The sequence below is a fragment of the Ciconia boyciana genome, chromosome 15 (genome assembly GCF_034638445.1).
Source record: "Ciconia boyciana chromosome 15, ASM3463844v1, whole genome shotgun sequence".
Classification (NCBI taxonomy): domain Eukaryota; kingdom Metazoa; phylum Chordata; class Aves; order Ciconiiformes; family Ciconiidae; genus Ciconia; species Ciconia boyciana.
In genome coordinates this window covers 4,592,400-4,609,708 of record NC_132948.1, presented here as the reverse complement: position 1 = coordinate 4,609,708, position 17,309 = coordinate 4,592,400, and the positions used below count along the sequence as shown (strand labels likewise).

The window sequence follows — 17,309 nt, the reverse complement described above, 5'->3', positions numbered from 1 at the left end:
TAACGAAAACAAGCCCCATCCCTCCTCCCCTGCGCGCACACACACACACACCCCCTAGAGGCTTTTGCAAAGCCACAGGAATGGAAATAATTTTGTTTGAATCCGTCAAGCATTAAAATCCGTTCGCTGAGGGACTGAAGTGAAAAATGAGCCGGAGACAGGAATTAGAAGCTCACCGCCTGGGCTGTCAAAAGGGATTTTCCCCAGATAGAAAACAAGCAATTGGAAATGCAGGGAGGTAAATCCTTTCAGTCTCTGATATGTATGCACACTCTTGATTTCCCCTCCTGGCCCTCTTGGTTCTGGGTTCGTGGAGCCAAACCTGGACGCATCTCCTTGTGTGCTCTCTGACCATAGCGCCCATCCTTGGGATCCCCTTCCAGGGGTCTGCTCAAGAATGTCGCAAGCCTCGGGCAAAGATGGTGAGACGTGCAGGGGAGCCAGCTGCACTACGTACAGCGTACTCATGGGTGCCTAAGGTGCCAAAGGGAAGACAAGGCAGCTGCTGAAAGGATAAACCAATAGCTCTAAGAACCATTTTATCTACTGTGTAAAATTTGCTGAAGAAAGAGACAAGGAGCAAAGTTGACATCATAGTTATAATCACTGCACATCTTAGTTTACCACTCAAAAAAAAAAACCCACGACACTCCATGCCCCTGAAATATGATCTCTTTCTCTCAAGACCAATACAAATATCTCTATACCAGCTACATTTTATTGATGTTTCAGAGGCTTATTTGCAACCATAAGAACCAGCGGTCTACTTTTTCCAAAATGAAACTGAGATTCAGTAAAATAATGTGGCAGCTAGGGAGACTTGGGGCTCCTGTGCAGAGACCACCTCCAGTCCAGATTATGAGCTGAAGCATATAAGGTATGTCTCACGTTCACAAATCTCTACACTCCTATAACTGGGCTTTGAGAAAAAAGTGTTCATCACAGCACTGTTTGGTTTATGCAGGTAGACTTCCCCTTTAGTTGGCTGCCAAAACTGAAGGCAATAATTATTTATAGTACAGCTTCTGTATGAAGATAATAAACACTGTAAAAAAGGCCAGTATACCTCTGGGTCCATAGCACAGCGATGCAGGACAGCCAGGAGAGAGAACACCAAAAAAGCCTATGGATCTACCAAATGGCCTTAACAATGTGCTGAGACTTTATACTCATCTAACTGTGCACCGGTCATATACTGCAGAGCCAGTTGTTAATTTAGTGAAGAAGAGTCAGGAAGAGAGAAGTAAAGAGAAGAAAAACAGAAGATGAATAGCCAAATATGAAGCATTTAAGCTATGGGAAGAAGCCTACAGAATGACAGGAGCCAAGGAGCCATCTAACCACAGCCCAGTTCCAGACACGCAAATTGGTTTAAGAATCACAGAATCGTATAGGTTGGAAAAGACCTTTAAGATCATCGAGTCCAACCGTAAACCTAACACTACCAAGACCACCACTATACCATGTCCCTAAGTACCTCATCCAAACGTCTTTTAAATACCTCCAGGGATGGCAACTCAACCCCTTCCCTGGGCAGCCTGTTCCAATGCTTGATAACCCTTTCAGTGAAGTAAAATAAACAGGGCAGAGGTAGAACAAGAACAAGGTAAGCATTCACACAACAGGATCCCTGGTGCGGTGTGGCTTTGAATTCAAAAGCCAGTTAAGAAAACAGCCAACTTGAAGAAGTTTAACTTAACATAAAATTCAATAATTTTAATGTATGCTAATATGCTTCAAGATAAAGGCCACAGTTACCTAGAGACAAAGATGTGTGTGTTCATAGTAAATATTTTCTAACACATGCTGTCCTCTACTGTTGTGTAATATGCTTTCCTATTGTTCTGTGACTCTCTCTGGTAATAATACTACCACTTAGGTGGTGTTTCATAGCTATAGATCACACTGTGCTTAACCCAGGGGGTATCATTATCTCTGTTCCACATATGGAGTCATGGAAGCGCCTAAAGATGAAATAAGTCCACGGCAAGATTGGAAAAACAACTACAGTTTTATAAATTACAGTATTAGCTTGTATACAGGAGAAACCTCAGGAGGTTTAAATGGGATTTGCTGGCAGCATAAAGACTGTTTGAAAACACCCATGAAGAGAGCTCATCTTACTGGCGAGCCAGGGATAAACATGGACAGAGACAAAGAAAAGATAAGGTGATAATGCTATGGCCATGGGTCAGAAAGAATCAGGAAGAGTCAGCTTAGCAGCTACAGTAGAAAGAGTTTGTGTTTTGTTCACACTGATGATATTCACAGTTGTCTCCCTGCTCTTTGAGGAGCTGATGAGTTATCAGCAGAATCTTACAGCAGGACCAGAGCGCCCAGACAGCTGAGCAAAAGGCTTGGGAAAAAGGGCTGGCTGAAGTCAGCTGGGGGCTACAATACTGGGGTGGGGGTTGATCTGTATCTGAAAAGTCTTATGTGCCATCCCCATTCTGTCCCCCTCCTCCTGCTGAAGATGCTGCTGCACTGAACCTGAAAGGTCTGGTTATAAATAGCTTCTCCCTGCAGCTCCTCAATGAGCCACTGAGGCGGAATGAGTCATCTCTGCCGGCTCCGTGGCCCCCCCAAACCGACTGCGTCAGGTTGGGAGCGTGGCTGCCAAAAGCAGTGGTACACACTGTTCTCTCTCAAAGGGCAGTGGCCTTGGGGGACAGGGACACTAAACAAACTTGCTCTACTCGTTACTCATAAGCACCCGAAAGCCACATCGCTTTGTGAATAAGAATAATGTAAAATCCATCAAGAGCGCTTAGAAACCAACACTGGCACTTCAGCCCCCTCTGTCCACACCGTTATCTATGCCACCCTGGTTTTCAACTGGAGCTTCTAACCCTTTAATTGGTTTGTTATGGAAATGGTTGAGCAAATCTCTGAAAGTGAACCTCTCATTCTACTTACAAAGAACTCCTTACCAAGACTTGGTGTCATTGTTCAGTGAATGGATACAGCAACAAGTAGGAGAGCTGACAAAGCCTCACCTCTAGGTGACGTGATACTAGGCACACCTCTGTATTTCCTATGAGGAAAGAAGATGAGAATTTTAACAAGAAAAGTCAGACTTAGATTTGCTTATTCCATTGTGAGAGAAATTCACCCAGGACCCACATCCTCTTCTAAACAAGACAATGCACGGAGCTGATAGACAGCTGTATCTCTTCTAGTCCTGTTGCAGGAAAGCAGAGTGTTCCCCTATCTGATTTCCTGAACTTGCATAGGACGTCAGGTGCCCAGAGTAAAGGAATTCTAGCGATTATTTGCTTTGTTCATGTGGGCTTTATTCAGAGGCAAATGGAGCTCTCCTGAAACATGTCCTTTCTCAAGCCTAAGACAATAAAGATCGATGTTTCATGAGCTTTATGATAAACACCTATGTAAGTAAATAAAGCACAAGTCCTAGCCAAGATAAACATACCAAATTTGCTGTGATTAGCAGAGACTGGAGGGGTTGGGAGTAAGTACTTATGGTAGGGGAAACAATTTATACCAATACTGGGTTAAAAGGAAGGAAAAGAATACCAAGCAGGGAGGATAATACAAAGTGGATGCCAAAGAAGAACACAAGCAGGGTCTGGAAGCCAGTATTACTGTTATAAAAAAGGAAAGATTTGGAGATAGGAAGTGAGGAAATCTCCTAGTGCTACATTTCTTTCAAATGGAGAGTTTAAGAGAATGTGATCAAAGTGATTCTGGTATGTTTTCCATAAACTAAGTTTAATGGCTGTGACCTGTGGCTCACTCAAGTATTGTGTGAGAAAGCAAGCTCAGGACAACAGTGAGTGAGGTCAACAGGACAGGCAATCAAGAGTATCTTATGGTTCAGTTGAAGCCAAACTTTTGCAAGTAGAATCTTGAAAAATAAAATTCACACATAGCTATTATTGGAACTGAAAACTGGTAAGGTTGATGAAGATCCACACAAACAGAATAATATTTCAGTTCCCTCAGTTTGTCAGCATTCAGTAGTGCCGATGAGAAATATTCCCCAGCTATATGGCCACTGTAGTTCTGCAAGTGATCCCTGGCACTGTTCTGTGTGACGGCAGAGGGTATATTTGCTTTTGGGTCACGCTGCAGATTTTTTGCTACCAGTAAATATGATACAGTGTTGTCTCAATAGAGGCAGAGGGTGATGCCACTTTACATGAGCTGCCTTTTCATTTTGCCTCCAGTTTTTAATTCATCATCAAATCAACAAAGTACATTCTGTTAAAAGTTAATGACTTTGTTCTGATAGTTTTAAAACTGATCTACTTCAGAATTTTATAAGTTCATCATGTGCAGCCTCATCATTTCTATATTTATGTTGTCTGGGAATATTTTATCTGTGATGATTTTTTTTTTCTAAACAGAAGGGACTTACTCCACAGAAGAACCTAAACCTTGAAAAGACACCTGTCCTGCTTTCTACCTTCTTCTCAGCTTTTAGAAAGTTATTTACAAGTACCTGGCACCCACAAAAGGACACTTCTCCTTTCTCCTATCACCTCTAACCACTCCTTCCTTTCCTCATTATTACCTCTTCTCTGTCTCCTAACAAGGATACAAAGAAGAGCATCTGTTTTCTCTTGCAATGTTCCCTTACCAGTGAGTAACAACAGAAGATCCTCACCTCCTTACTTTTCAGTGTGCAGAAGAGACAGGCTCACCACCTCTTCTCTCATCTCTAAATTTTGCAATTAGAAAAGATCTAGCCACATTGCTATTGATCACTATATTCCATAGCCTCTCTGTGGAATCCAAGCTTTACAAAGGTTGTACAACTGCAGACTAATTGTGTCTCAAGGATGTATCTGGGTTGTACCTGGGTGCTGTCCCCAGCTCCTGTGTTGTATGATGGCTAAGAAAGAAAATCACAAAGGTCAGTCCCTTGGTAACAATGTCAACCCTCTATCTTCCTTTAATGATGGGAAAATGATAGAATAGGCAAACTCCTGGAATTTCATTAATTTCTTAGCACTCTAGGATTTTTTAGTTTCACTAATAAATGTATTGATCGATTCAGAAACTTAACACTTTGGTCCTTTGTTGTATTTGAATCTCCATGCAGGTTATTTTAACCACAGCGGTAGTCCTGTTACTTGCCACTTGGATGCAGACATAGTAGCCAGTACAAGATACAGGACGTAGAGAGATATCTCAGTACATAAGAGAGCAAATTCTTTGCTCATTTGCAAATATACGATTCCAATTACTTCAAGAGATATGGCCAGTGTACCCAGAAGGAGCATCTCTCCTAACAATGGGAGGGAATGCCAATGGCAAAGGCTACAGTGACTGCTCCACAACAGAGAGGATGGTGGTTCCCATACTTAAGAGTTCCCATACTTAAAGGCCAACACATCCCAAAACAGCCTTTCAGGACATGAAAAAAACCCAGCAAAACAATTCCACCAACAGGTGTCCTAATTATTCCAAGACTGTAAGGCATTCTCTTGTTATCACACACAGCGAACTTGGAAATTAAAGATACTGAAACCAATGCAAATGAAATAGCTACTGCTAGGAAAGGATGAGAACTTTGACAGAGCAGCTGAAGCTATATAGCTGCTACTACCTGGAAAGGCCTGCCATTTGCAACTGTCAAACAAGAAATGAGAGAGAGAAAGTATGTCTAAAAGTAGTTCCTTCTGTTGAACTGGTGTTTGCAGGATCCTACCTGTACCCTTTCTCACCTGAGAACATCCAGGTGTCCAACATCCACGTCTGTTTCATCCTCATCTATGTCATTCTTTGGATACTCCGAACATGAGGAATTCCAGCTCCTAAAGACAAAAAGTGAAAAAGCAATTAGCCCATATGCATCCATGGTATCAACTACAACTGCAGGTGGGTTCTCTGTCTTTTAGACTAGGATTCTTAAAAGTGTTATACTCATTCCCTAGAAAAGCAGGCCTTCTTAAGGCCCTGGAGGCTGCCTGCCAAGCTCTCCAGAAATTTATAAGGGCTTTCCTTAAACATCCCAAGGGAGGAAGTTTTCTGAGGGGCTTACACTTATCTCTCAGGTTGTGTACTTTCCCAGGTCATCCCATGAAGAGCATAGTATACAGAAGTGCACTGAGATAATCAGATGTTTTTCATAAGCAACATCCCCTTGCAATAGACAAAAATTCATACTAGTCAAGTTCCAAATTGGACACTGCACTTGAAAACTGACAAAGGAAATATTTTAACTGAAAACTTCAAGGATGTCGTGGTTTAACCCCAGTTGGCAACTAAGCACCACGCAGCCGCTCGCTCACCCTCCCCCCTCCTGGAGGGATGGAGGAGAGAATTGGAAAAGTACAAGTAAGAAAACTCATGGGGTGAGATAAGAACAGTTTAATAATTGAAATATTATAATAATAATAATAATAATAATAATAATAATAATAGTAATAGTAATAATAGTAATTAAAAGGAAAATAACAAGAGAGAGAGAAGAACAAAACCCAGGGAAAAACAAAAAAACAAGTGATACAACCGCTCACCACCCACCAACCGATGCCCAGCCAGTCCCCGAGCAGCGATCACTGCCCCCCAGCAAACTCCCCCCAGTTTCTATACTGAGCATGATGCCATATGGTATGGAATAGCCCTTTGGCCAGTTTGGATCAACTGTCTTGGCTGTGCCCCCTCCCAGCTTCTTGTGCACCTGGCAGAGCATGGGGAGCTGAAAAGTCCTTGCCTAGTGTAAGCACTGCTTAGCAACAACTAAAACATCAGTGTGTTACCAACGTTATTCTCATACTAAATCCAAAACACAGCACTATGCCAGCTACTAGGAAGAAAGTTAACTCTATCCCAGCTGAAACCAGGACAGTATAGGGGAAACAGTCCAAAAAAAGGCAAATCAACCCAAAGCAGGTTCAGGTGAGAATAATGCAGGATTCATAATTCAACTCTATTTTCTTTCCTGTATCCTTCCACCATCATTTTTTTTTCTCCTTTCTGATCCACTGGATCCACTTCGCTTTCCCTTCTGCCTGTTCTACTGCGTTAAGCAGAGATGTAGTGATTATGCAATGAGATTTTTCTTAAATTGCCAAGTGGCATGATTAAACTGTGTGTATGAACAGAATAAAAATTTTCCTGATGGAACTAAAAAGTCAAGCACAGGTAGTCAGCTGCTGATGCCCAACGGGCACATCCAGTCGCTTGGCCATGCTGTACAGGAAAAGCCATGGTTGGTGCACTGTCATCCTACCCAGTTACAAGCAGGATTTTAGATGATGGGGACACAAGCATTCATATCTGCTGTCATCATTTCTTAGCAGAAAAAATTTATTCCTTTTAGGCTATCCAGACATTTCAGTTTCTCTTAGGACCCAGTTTAAGAAAAAAGTGAAAGAAACTGATTATTCCACCGTAGATAGGAATATGGAGGAGGTCACCATATGCGTAGGATAAATATCCTCCTGTTGCAAACTTGTATCAGTCAGTCACCATCATCTGGTCTGTGGGATAAAAATGTCTCAGATACTGTGCACTCAAACATCAGAATTGCCCATCTCATTTACAGTGTTTACTGCTGTTCAGCAGGATCAGCCATGAATTCTTGTTCAGCCAATTGTCCTTTCCTTTCCTTTTTTTTTTTTTTTTGTTATTGAACCTTCACGTCCTCCCTTTCCCCTATGTTAAAGGTAAAAATATCTGAAGAGACGGCACAGTCATGAGAATCGCAAAAGAACTTATTGCGCTCGTGTTAGGAAATTTGATTGCTCTGCAGAACTTTCAGCAGATCCTCTCCAATATTACTTTTACTCCTGTCTTTCACTGATTTTGTTATACAGTATCAAAAAGACACTGTAGACTCACATCTGAATCTAGTGCAAATGCACTAAACAAAAGTCGCTCTGTCCCAAGGGAGAGGAGAAGGAGTGGGTAAAGAAGAGCAATGAGAGAAAGGGAGAGGAGCACAGGGAAGAAAAGAAAGGCCAAGCAACAGCTGAAAAGAAAAAATCCTTTCTTTTTGCTCTGCATACCTTCTCGTTTCTTTCTCACACTCAAGTTGCCCCCATCCCCTCCCCTGGGTAGTGGGATAAAGTGGTCAGCAGTATTGTGCTTAACTGTGACTTTAAACTGAAACTGAGTCCAAACCTGACTTTTCAATTTCTAGAGCTCTGGAAGGGAACAGGCAGGAGGTAAGAGCATCCCTGAGGAAGCAAGGCTTCTCCGGCAGAGCTGCTGCAGCAGCAAGGCTATTAATAAATGTTTGCAATCTTTTAATCGTTCTGCTAAATTGCCATCGTGTTCTTGCAAACCCCATAGTGTGTCAGTGCAGCTGCCTCCTCCCGCCTGCCTCCCCGTGTTCGTGCATGTGAGTGAGGGGGAACATCAGGAACATGCTCATATCTGAGGGCTGCTGCAGCATTAGAGGGAAAATGATTTTGACAAGTGGCTTTTTAAATCTTCCCTATTCCAAAGTAAGTGGCCCTATTAGTTACATCTATAAACCATACTTTCACCTGTTTTTTCTTCTCCAGCAAATCTTGCCTGCTTGATCCAGACACTAAACTTTTCTTCATTAAAATATCACATCTGATCTGTCATGGCTTGGGACCTGCTACCCAAGAGGCCGTGTCTCTTGCGATGTGATAGCACTGTAGTCACAATCAGCTAGCAGTGACTGTGGCTTAAACAAAGATATTCTCATCAATGGAACATTTTTGTCCACTTTATCTGACCCACTATGGAGTTGATAGTCATCAGGATAGAACACAAATATATTGCTTTTCAGGCTTTTTCTGCAGGGTCAGTTAGTCAGTATATAAGTGGAGTGGAAAGCTGTGATCCTATTTATGGCAAGAGATAACATTTCAGGATGAAAAGGATTAATACTTTTAAATAAATTGTCTATTTGCCTCTTCATGTGCCTAAAGCATATCCATTATTGTCCAAACTAGGATATAACAGACAAAGCCACCTTCTAACGTCATGGTGGAGAGCAGCTTAATCCTTTGTCTGTTCCCTCCCCCAGCTCAAACTCTCATCTTCGTCCTAATTATAATAGCATTTGAAATTATCATGGTTTAAAAAAAGGTGCCAGCTTATATAATATTCTTATTGCTTATTAATGATTTCAGAAGGGAGAGCAAGTTGCCTTGCATTCTGGGAATTATGTAAACTAAGGCTGAGCCATACCTTGCTGGGCTCCACCGGTTTCTTATTTGGAAGCCTGATGCATGAGGATTACCATGTAATAACAGATGTTAAGGCTTTTAGCGAATGACAGGCCTGCCGCACATACTTGAACAAGAAGACATGACAGGCGTCACATTTCACAGTGATTAGCCTTGGGCACTTTTCAGAGGCAGAAGACTTGAGGCGAAGTGACTTTAACCGCCCTGCAAGTGTGATAATCCCCAAGATGGCACAGCCTGAAGAGTTTGATTGCTGTTCGGCATGGGAGCTTATGAATAATAATAAAGAAAACATCAGACTGGGTATTGGTGACCCGGTTACGTGGCACTGACAGCCAGAAAGACAGTCTGCTTGGATATGAAGTCCTTAAGTCCATTACTTAATCTAAAGTTACTTATACCCTGTCCTCTCAACATCACCTCCTCTATAAAGCTATAACATGTGAAAGACACTAAAGAACTGAACTTGAGATTTAGCATGCATCCTTCAATTTTCTGTGTTTGCCACTGTGGTGACATCTGTGGACATCTTTCTGTTGGAGAATACGGGGTAGAGTAGGAGGGAACGTGAATGGGAGAAGGAGATCTGTATCCATGTTACAAACGGCTGCATTTTTATTGAAAAATGAGCTTCAATATAAGGTGATACCATCAGTCTCCGATACTAAGAGACTATTAAAAGACTAATGAAGTTGCTTGCCTCCATGCTTACAGAGAAACACCTGCATCCTGCAAGTCCCCAAAATAAAAGAGCTCAGTATGTATAATTTAAGTAAATTAATTAAATAAAATTATTTTTAAAAGATTTTGTTAATGGCTGTGATCTGACTCACAGGTGTTGATCTTACAATACTGGTTAACATTATAATGATAGAGAAATAATAGACAGTATATATGCTTTTTCAAGCAATAGGTTCATCTATGTAGCAATATACATAAAAATAAAAATGCTGAGAGCTGAAGTTGAATGTATGTTTTAGGGGAATCTAATAAACACTCAAAGTCATCATGTTACACTTTTTAAAAATCCTACATCTCACAAAAAAGATCTTCATCATTATTGCTTAAATAGCTGTCCCTCTGTGTGCCACAAGCAAAGCTGAGGGAGTTTTGTTTTGGCCAAGTGGTTGGGGTGGGGACAGGGAAGGAGAAGAGACAGAACAAGGTAGAAGAATCAATCCATCTCCTAGAGACAAACCATCACATGTAGAAAATTTCCCATGTCAGCATATTTAGAAATAAATGGGGATGTCATGCAGACAGTGCTGGACATTAAGTTACGATGCTGGGAGTACCGTGTCCTCTGCTAGCCCTCCTATCTCATCAGCAGTGCCCCACCCTGCTGTTTACCCTGAGAAGTCCCTTAGGTGCCCGTTATGGTATCAATAAAGAGAAGCCATGCTGTGCAAAAACACTGGCTCCTGTGACACTACAGGATGAAAATTTTGCTACCTCTCTGCATCCTACACAGAGGAAAAAAAACCTCACACTGAACCAGCTCGAGCTTACTTTCTTGACCCATAAACAGGTACTAGTTTTAAGCTACGCACAGTCCACAAGACCAATTCTTGATGCATTTCACATTCTGTCTCTACACCATCTTGTACCCTACTGGCTGGAAGAGTGGTACTTGGCTTGGCACGGAGACACGGGCAGCCCGGGGTGCTGACATACAACAAGCATATGCTGAAATGTGTGGAAAAGTGAGCTCCCTTAGGAAAGATGGAAAATGAAACCAGATGCCGCCAGTACTGAGAGAGAGAAGAAACCAGATCTGATCCTTTAGATGACTTGATGGAAGCTGCTCATGTTCAGAGGCAGTAGGACCAAATTCAGCTCTAATTAAGTCACTAATGTTACAGCAGGATAAACATGATCTTTTAAGCATCACAGGTATGAAACAGGGACAGAGAAGGTCACATAGCAACAACTGCTTGAGTTCCAGCATGAGGAGTATGGAATTTTACTGAGGTGGCCTGAGGGACATGCCCTGGGTCAATTGCCCCCGAATCATCTCACTGTGGCAGAGGCCATCAAGCACTGCAAGAAGGTTGCTATGTGCATCACCAGGAGCTTTAGCTTGGGACCAACCAGCAGCAGGCAGAAGTCATCTCAAGTGCCAGCTCAAACTCCCACGCCCTCAGGGCAACTGGTGGAATCAGCCTAGCAAATGCAGCAAGATATTTTTTAGTTTGCTTCTGTCTTCATGGTGCGCATAGCTAGGAAAAGTGACAAATATTTACAGTCTCTTTGACTCAGGTGCAAGCACATCTTTAGGAAAAAAAAAAATTGAACAAAATAAAAGCAAAAAGCCCGAACAAGCTTCCCAAAATAGGTCAGATGCTTCCAGTGCTTTTTGTCTTCTTCAATCTATAACAATCACTGCCTCTGGAAATTTGTTTGCACTTATTGGTCTTTGTGAGCACCCCCAGTCAGCACAGCAGAAATAAAAAGAGTCACTGTTGATTCTCCCCAACCAAATCTCCACTCATACACTGCACCCTGCATTACTTTTGAGGGGCTTTCACTTACTGTGCTGGGCAGTGGGATGCTGCAGTTAAACTGGATCTAGGCAAGAACAGACAGGTGGGGAGGTCTCTGTCATAGCGGGTCAGGCAAAGAGTTGAGACCTGTGTGCCCCAACTAGGCAGTGACTGACATATTCTTTGCACCAAGCTGACACCGGTACAAGCCGAGACCTTGCAGCTGCCAAGGGGAGCCCTGGCCGAACCCCACCAAGCAGCTCCACCGCAGCCCCCCTCCTTCCCTGCACGTGTTGCTGCTGCCCTGCCGGAGCCAGGCAGCAGGCACGGATTATATAAGGTTCCTCCAGGATGCCTGTCCTCTCGCCTCAGCTGCTGAGTGATGTATGCACTGGAAAATGTTTTTCATTGCCTCCCTCATTAGGGAGACAAGTGCTCTGCGGAAGACATCTCTGATCCTAGGCTGCTGGAGTTAAACATAAAGCCATGCAGAGAAAGGATTGTTCAGTATATGGCAACATAAGCAGATACATCTTACCGTAAGATAGGACCCTGGCTTAATCCGCCCATGGGAATGCAGGGAAAGAAAAAGCAGAGAGAAAAGGTCTCCAAGACAAGCAACACTAGACACATCGCTTTTGTTTCAGAGTAGCCTCTACACCAACTCATATGTGAAGAAGGTGGCTCAGGGTAGGCTATGTTTATGCTGTAACAGCTTCTATTATCTCAATTATTACATTATTTAAGTGCATAATAGCTCAATAAATTATTTGTAGCACTCCTTGAAGTAGAAGAATGTTATTATCCTCATTTTGCCAATGTGAAACTGAGGCCTAGAGAGCTTAAGGGCCAGACTTTTATGCATATGAAGGTGCTCAGCTCCCACTGAAATCAACAGAAGTTATGCACCTAAATATTTTGAGGATTTTTAATTAACAACAGGAATTGGTGGGGCAGTTAAGAATTTCAGGTCTCAGGCTAACCAATCTACTAATCTTACATAATTGAAAGTACTCTGCCCTTGCAAAAATCACAAATTTTTTTCTTTTTCACCTTAATTCAAATATCTCAACATAGTCTCCACTCTTTGTCAGACACCTCTACTGTCTGTGCTTAACTCACAGGTGATGTGCTGGCTTCTAAGGAGTCATGGGTTGTTTTTTCTTTCTTTCAAAAGCTTCCTTCCCAGACAGGCAAGCTCAAGGGTTTGCTTTGTTGTTGTTGTCATTATTGTTGTTTGTTTGTTTCTAATACTTTTCCTTTGGTTTACCTGTGGTTGTTCCACAGGTTTCTGGAAATTTACTGAGGAAAAATCTTGCAGCATCATCAATGACAACCAGCCTTACAAACTGTATCTTCTGTTTAAGTGCCATTCAGCACAGAACAAAACACTGAGTCCTGTCTCACTAGCATGCTCTGAGATCTGTTGTCTCTGAAAATACTGGTCTCAAGTGTGGGCTGGAAAGTGAGTAAGACTCTCTGAGGCCATTCTTAAGTTTATGGCAGTCTTTGCCATAACATTACGGAATGTTGTACACCTCCCTATAGGTAGCAAGAAGTTAAAATCCCGCTAATGCTATTGGATTCTTTGTGAAGGAGCAATTTTTCAATTGCACATAATTAATAGTAATTACCCTTTATCTTCAGAGACCAGAACAAAGAATAATTAATCCGTCTTAACATCCCTGTTAAGGAGGTATTAAATAGGGGTTTTTTACACAGCAGATTACATAGTAACTTACGTGGCCTACTGTTCAGTCTGTGTTCCCTAATGCAGAAAGGAAAGAGAAAAGAGAATCCTGAACTATCTGAACTAATATTCTAGCTTTTGCCTTAATTTAACTAACTAGTTTGGAAACAGCTGTTTGCTTCTTGCAGCAGCTTGCTGCAAATGAAAAGTGTGCTGCCTACAGATCTCTCATATATAGAAGCAGTTTTACTATATTTGATAATTAACAACATTCGAGTGGATATTTTACTAATTTTTCACATGTATCTGTGAGTAAAGTATTTGCAATTATCCCCATTGCAGAGCTGGATAAAATTAAGCTCGGAAGTTTAGGGCCAGCTTCTCACTTGGCACAAAGCCTTTTTGCACTGCTCTTCTCTCACACTGTTTTTTGCTGCACAGGAAGAGAAGACTCCTGATGCTGTGTTCATTCTAGACAGCATGTGCCAAACTCATAGACGTTCATTACCTTTATCAGATCTTAAACTTTGGCTTCAATCTTCCAAAGTGGCTTCCAATTTTCGATATCTTAATGGAAGCTCACCTTACAACACTTGGGTCTCTCACAGCACGCAGTCACTATTAATCTGAACTGAAATTCCCTGTTCTTGACTATTAAAAAAAAATCAAAGAAACGTGAATTTACTATTTTGATCTTAAGTGAGTAGTCCAAGATCACACTGCAAGCTCCTGAAAGAGGCAGAAACAGAATTTGCTTCAAACACATGGTTTTGCAAGACAAATATCCCACGTGGCAGGATGACAGTGAAGATGAGGGCAGTGCTGCAGGCAGCATGCATGGCAGCTCTGGCAGACAGACCAGCAGTCTCTGGCCCGTGACAGGCTGGGTGCCCAGGGAGCTTATGATTAGTGATTATACATTAAGGTGATAAAAAAGGATAGCTTCTATTCCTACATGCATTGATCTGAGGGATCCTGAGCTCAAAAGGCGGGGAGTAGAGAGATATAGAAAATGGGGGAGTAAAAAGGAAGGGACGGAAGGGAGACGGAGTACATCCCAAATGTTAAATGAAAGCATCTGCATGAAAGGCTCCAGGCCAACATGCTCAGAGAATGCACTCTTCTGTCTCAGTGACCTTGTGAAGATAAACTGAACAAAAGCTTCAGGCAACATCAGACAGAGGATTTAAGAAGCAGTTTTAATTTTAGCCAGATTGTTTTGTATTTTTGACTGAGGGGTTATCTGGGGATGCAATGTGCATACATTGGAAAAAAATGTAGTTGTCACCCCCAACTCTGATACTGCACCTGATGGCAAATTCAGCTCTGTGCTTCCAGGGGGAAGCAAAAATCATGGTTTTGGCTATGCAGGGAAGATCAAATTGTGGTATCACAAGGATAGAGTACCAGTGCATCCTAATTTTACTCCAGAATTACTTGGTTACCTGATGCATGAGCAACATACAAGACCTATACTCCAACACAATATGCACTAATACACTGGTTCCCTCTACGCACATTATGTCCTTGCTCTGTATCTCCAGACTGCAGCTATTTACTATGACATATCTTTTAATCCCCCTGTATCTCAGTTTCCTCTTCTATAAAATGGAAACATCCTACCTAAAAAGAGTGCAAGGGTTCACTAAATGATATGTTTTTTCAGTAAACACATTTGCTGGTAATTTTAATTATAGCAAATACGTACAAACTCTAAGAGCTGGCTGCATACAATAAAACATATGCATTAATCACAATGTCTATTGCAGCTTATTAGCACAATTAATCCTGTGCAATACAAATGCAATCTAACCCACAATCTGGAGATTACGAATGCCATATAAATCCAAAATGAGGGTCTAGATCTTCAAGCCTGTAGTAAAATGTCAAATAATGAACTAAAATGGTAATACTCGGAGTGATTGGGAATAACCCCTCCACATGCACACTACCACACATAACAAACACGAGCTGGGAAAATGAGACCTCAGTATCCCTCCTGCACCTCCCTAGCATCACCACTTTATTCAACAATCATTGGTGAAAACTTACGCTGATAAAGAATCTTCTATCTTCTCAAACTGTTTTACAAACTCTCTCTAATGTGTATAGACAGTGCACATTATTTCCCCCTGTCCTCATGTACTCTGTCCTCCGTAATTTCTATTTGATGAGCTATGCTGAGGCCACATTGTTTCTCCAAGTCTGCAGGAGAAACATCCATCCTCTCTCCTGGCAGGTCTCTTGACCCACTCTTCAATTTAAATAGCGTTTTCTGATTTTTTCTCTCTCAGATCTTTTCTTAGGAGACAGTTCTTTCCCACCTTGACTGTATAACTCACCATCACTTGCGACAGTTTCTTGAATCACTGACACTGGAATCAATACAGCAAAGCTGGCAGAGGATGGGAGTGAGGAGGTGGGAAAACAAATGTGAAGCTGTTGTAACCTTTTAGTCCTGTGCTGTCAGCTCAGCACACCGTGACGCCTGACCGGACTGACACGGCTTGTACTAACACAGGCAGTGACTGTACAGGGAGCTGTGGTGGCTCAGGGCTGTGCTGTGCATCCTCCAAACCAACAACAGGGAACTAAAGGCCATATCCTACATGAAATGAAGCAGGACAGGGCTCTCTCATAACACTGCTCTCTCTTTGCACCATGTCTCTCCTAATCAGCCTTCTGGACCAAAACCAGAGGCCTTCGCTATACAGAAGGCCCAGCCTGTAGCATGCACAGTGCACATGTCCCATTGGATTACAGGGCAGAGTGCACTCACATGGTCTGCTTGTCAGAGACCCAGCCGTGCCTCTGCAAAGAGGAGGAAACAAGGGAGGGCACGAATGAAAGCAAGCCGAGCAGCCCAGGACAACCAGAGCCCAGTCAGAAGGCAGGATGGGGGATGCCACCAGAAGGACAGGGGCAGCAGGCAAATATACCTTGGCAGGCACGCTGGAAGGCTAAGCCAGGACCTCACTCCACAAAGAAAATACATGGGACTCTTCATGGACTTTGATATAATTAAAAAATGTGAGAATAGCTTATTACCTAGGAGCTCATTGTATTGATCCTAGTTTGGATACTAAAACACAAAGCAATATGGCAAAGATCAAGGCAACGCAGTCTCTCTCATTGAGAAAATGCTTCTATCTGCATCAGCTTCAGAAACCGACAAACTTCCCCCAGTCCCTTTGGTCGTGGCACAAAAGAAAAGGTCTCTTGGCAAGTTCATACTGGAGTTCGTGTTTTTTTCTCCTCAGGCAACTCATATTCTGCAGTTCTCGGAAAAACATGACTCAAAAATGTGATCACAGGTGAAGGAGAGAAGAGTTAATAGAGAAAGGGAGAGAGCGGCAGAACAGGCATCTATTTCAGAGGGCAGAAGTTTATCACCCAGGACAGAATTTCCACTGGGTTTATCATTGTTTTCTTTGTCTAGAATTAAGCTCATTAAAGAAGATGTTACCACACTGAATTAGCAATGAGTTCCCACTTAATTTATAGTGCCTCAGCGCTCCCGCGTGATTTGGCTCCAGGGACCTCGGTGAAAGTGCTTCTCCAGTGAATTGTGTGCCGCCCTGACTGGCCCTTTCTCCCACCTCATATCTTCTCCCTTAGCCCCCACCTTCCCCTCTCCCCAGTTTCCTCTGGTACAAGATCTTTTCAAAGACCACTCCCTGCTTCCTCAGATCATCTGTCAGAGAACACAGCTTTGAAAACCACTGCAGGAATAATTATAAGTAGCTCTGTTCTGCAATTTTCTCAGCTGTTTTCATTTGTTAGACAGTTAGTACATATACCAAAACACCCCGTACCCAGACCCCGAGGAGGTAAATACCGGAGTACGGTTTCGTGAGGCAGCGAAGGCAGAGAGCCCTTCCAGGAGCACAGGGGTGGCACTGGACACTCTGCTAAAGCCCTCAGCCCCGGAGGACAGATGGCGGCCCCGTCACCTGCCACAGCCAGGGAGGGTGACTGCAGCACCGGGCCTGTCCTCAC

At 42.6% G+C, this 17,309-nt stretch overlaps 1 long non-coding RNA gene across 1 annotated transcript; it reads right to left on the bottom strand.

Annotated features, from left to right (window-relative positions):
• Positions 1-201: 201 nt before the first annotated feature.
• On the bottom strand, positions 202-5,785 carry LOC140660138 (uncharacterized). Its single transcript, XR_012045345.1, has 3 exons — positions 5,691-5,785; positions 2,931-3,034; positions 202-474 (listed from the first exon to the last, which is right to left on the bottom strand). It is a non-coding gene; the product is annotated as an uncharacterized lncRNA (long non-coding RNA).
• Between the last annotated feature and the right edge of the window lie 11,524 nt (positions 5,786-17,309).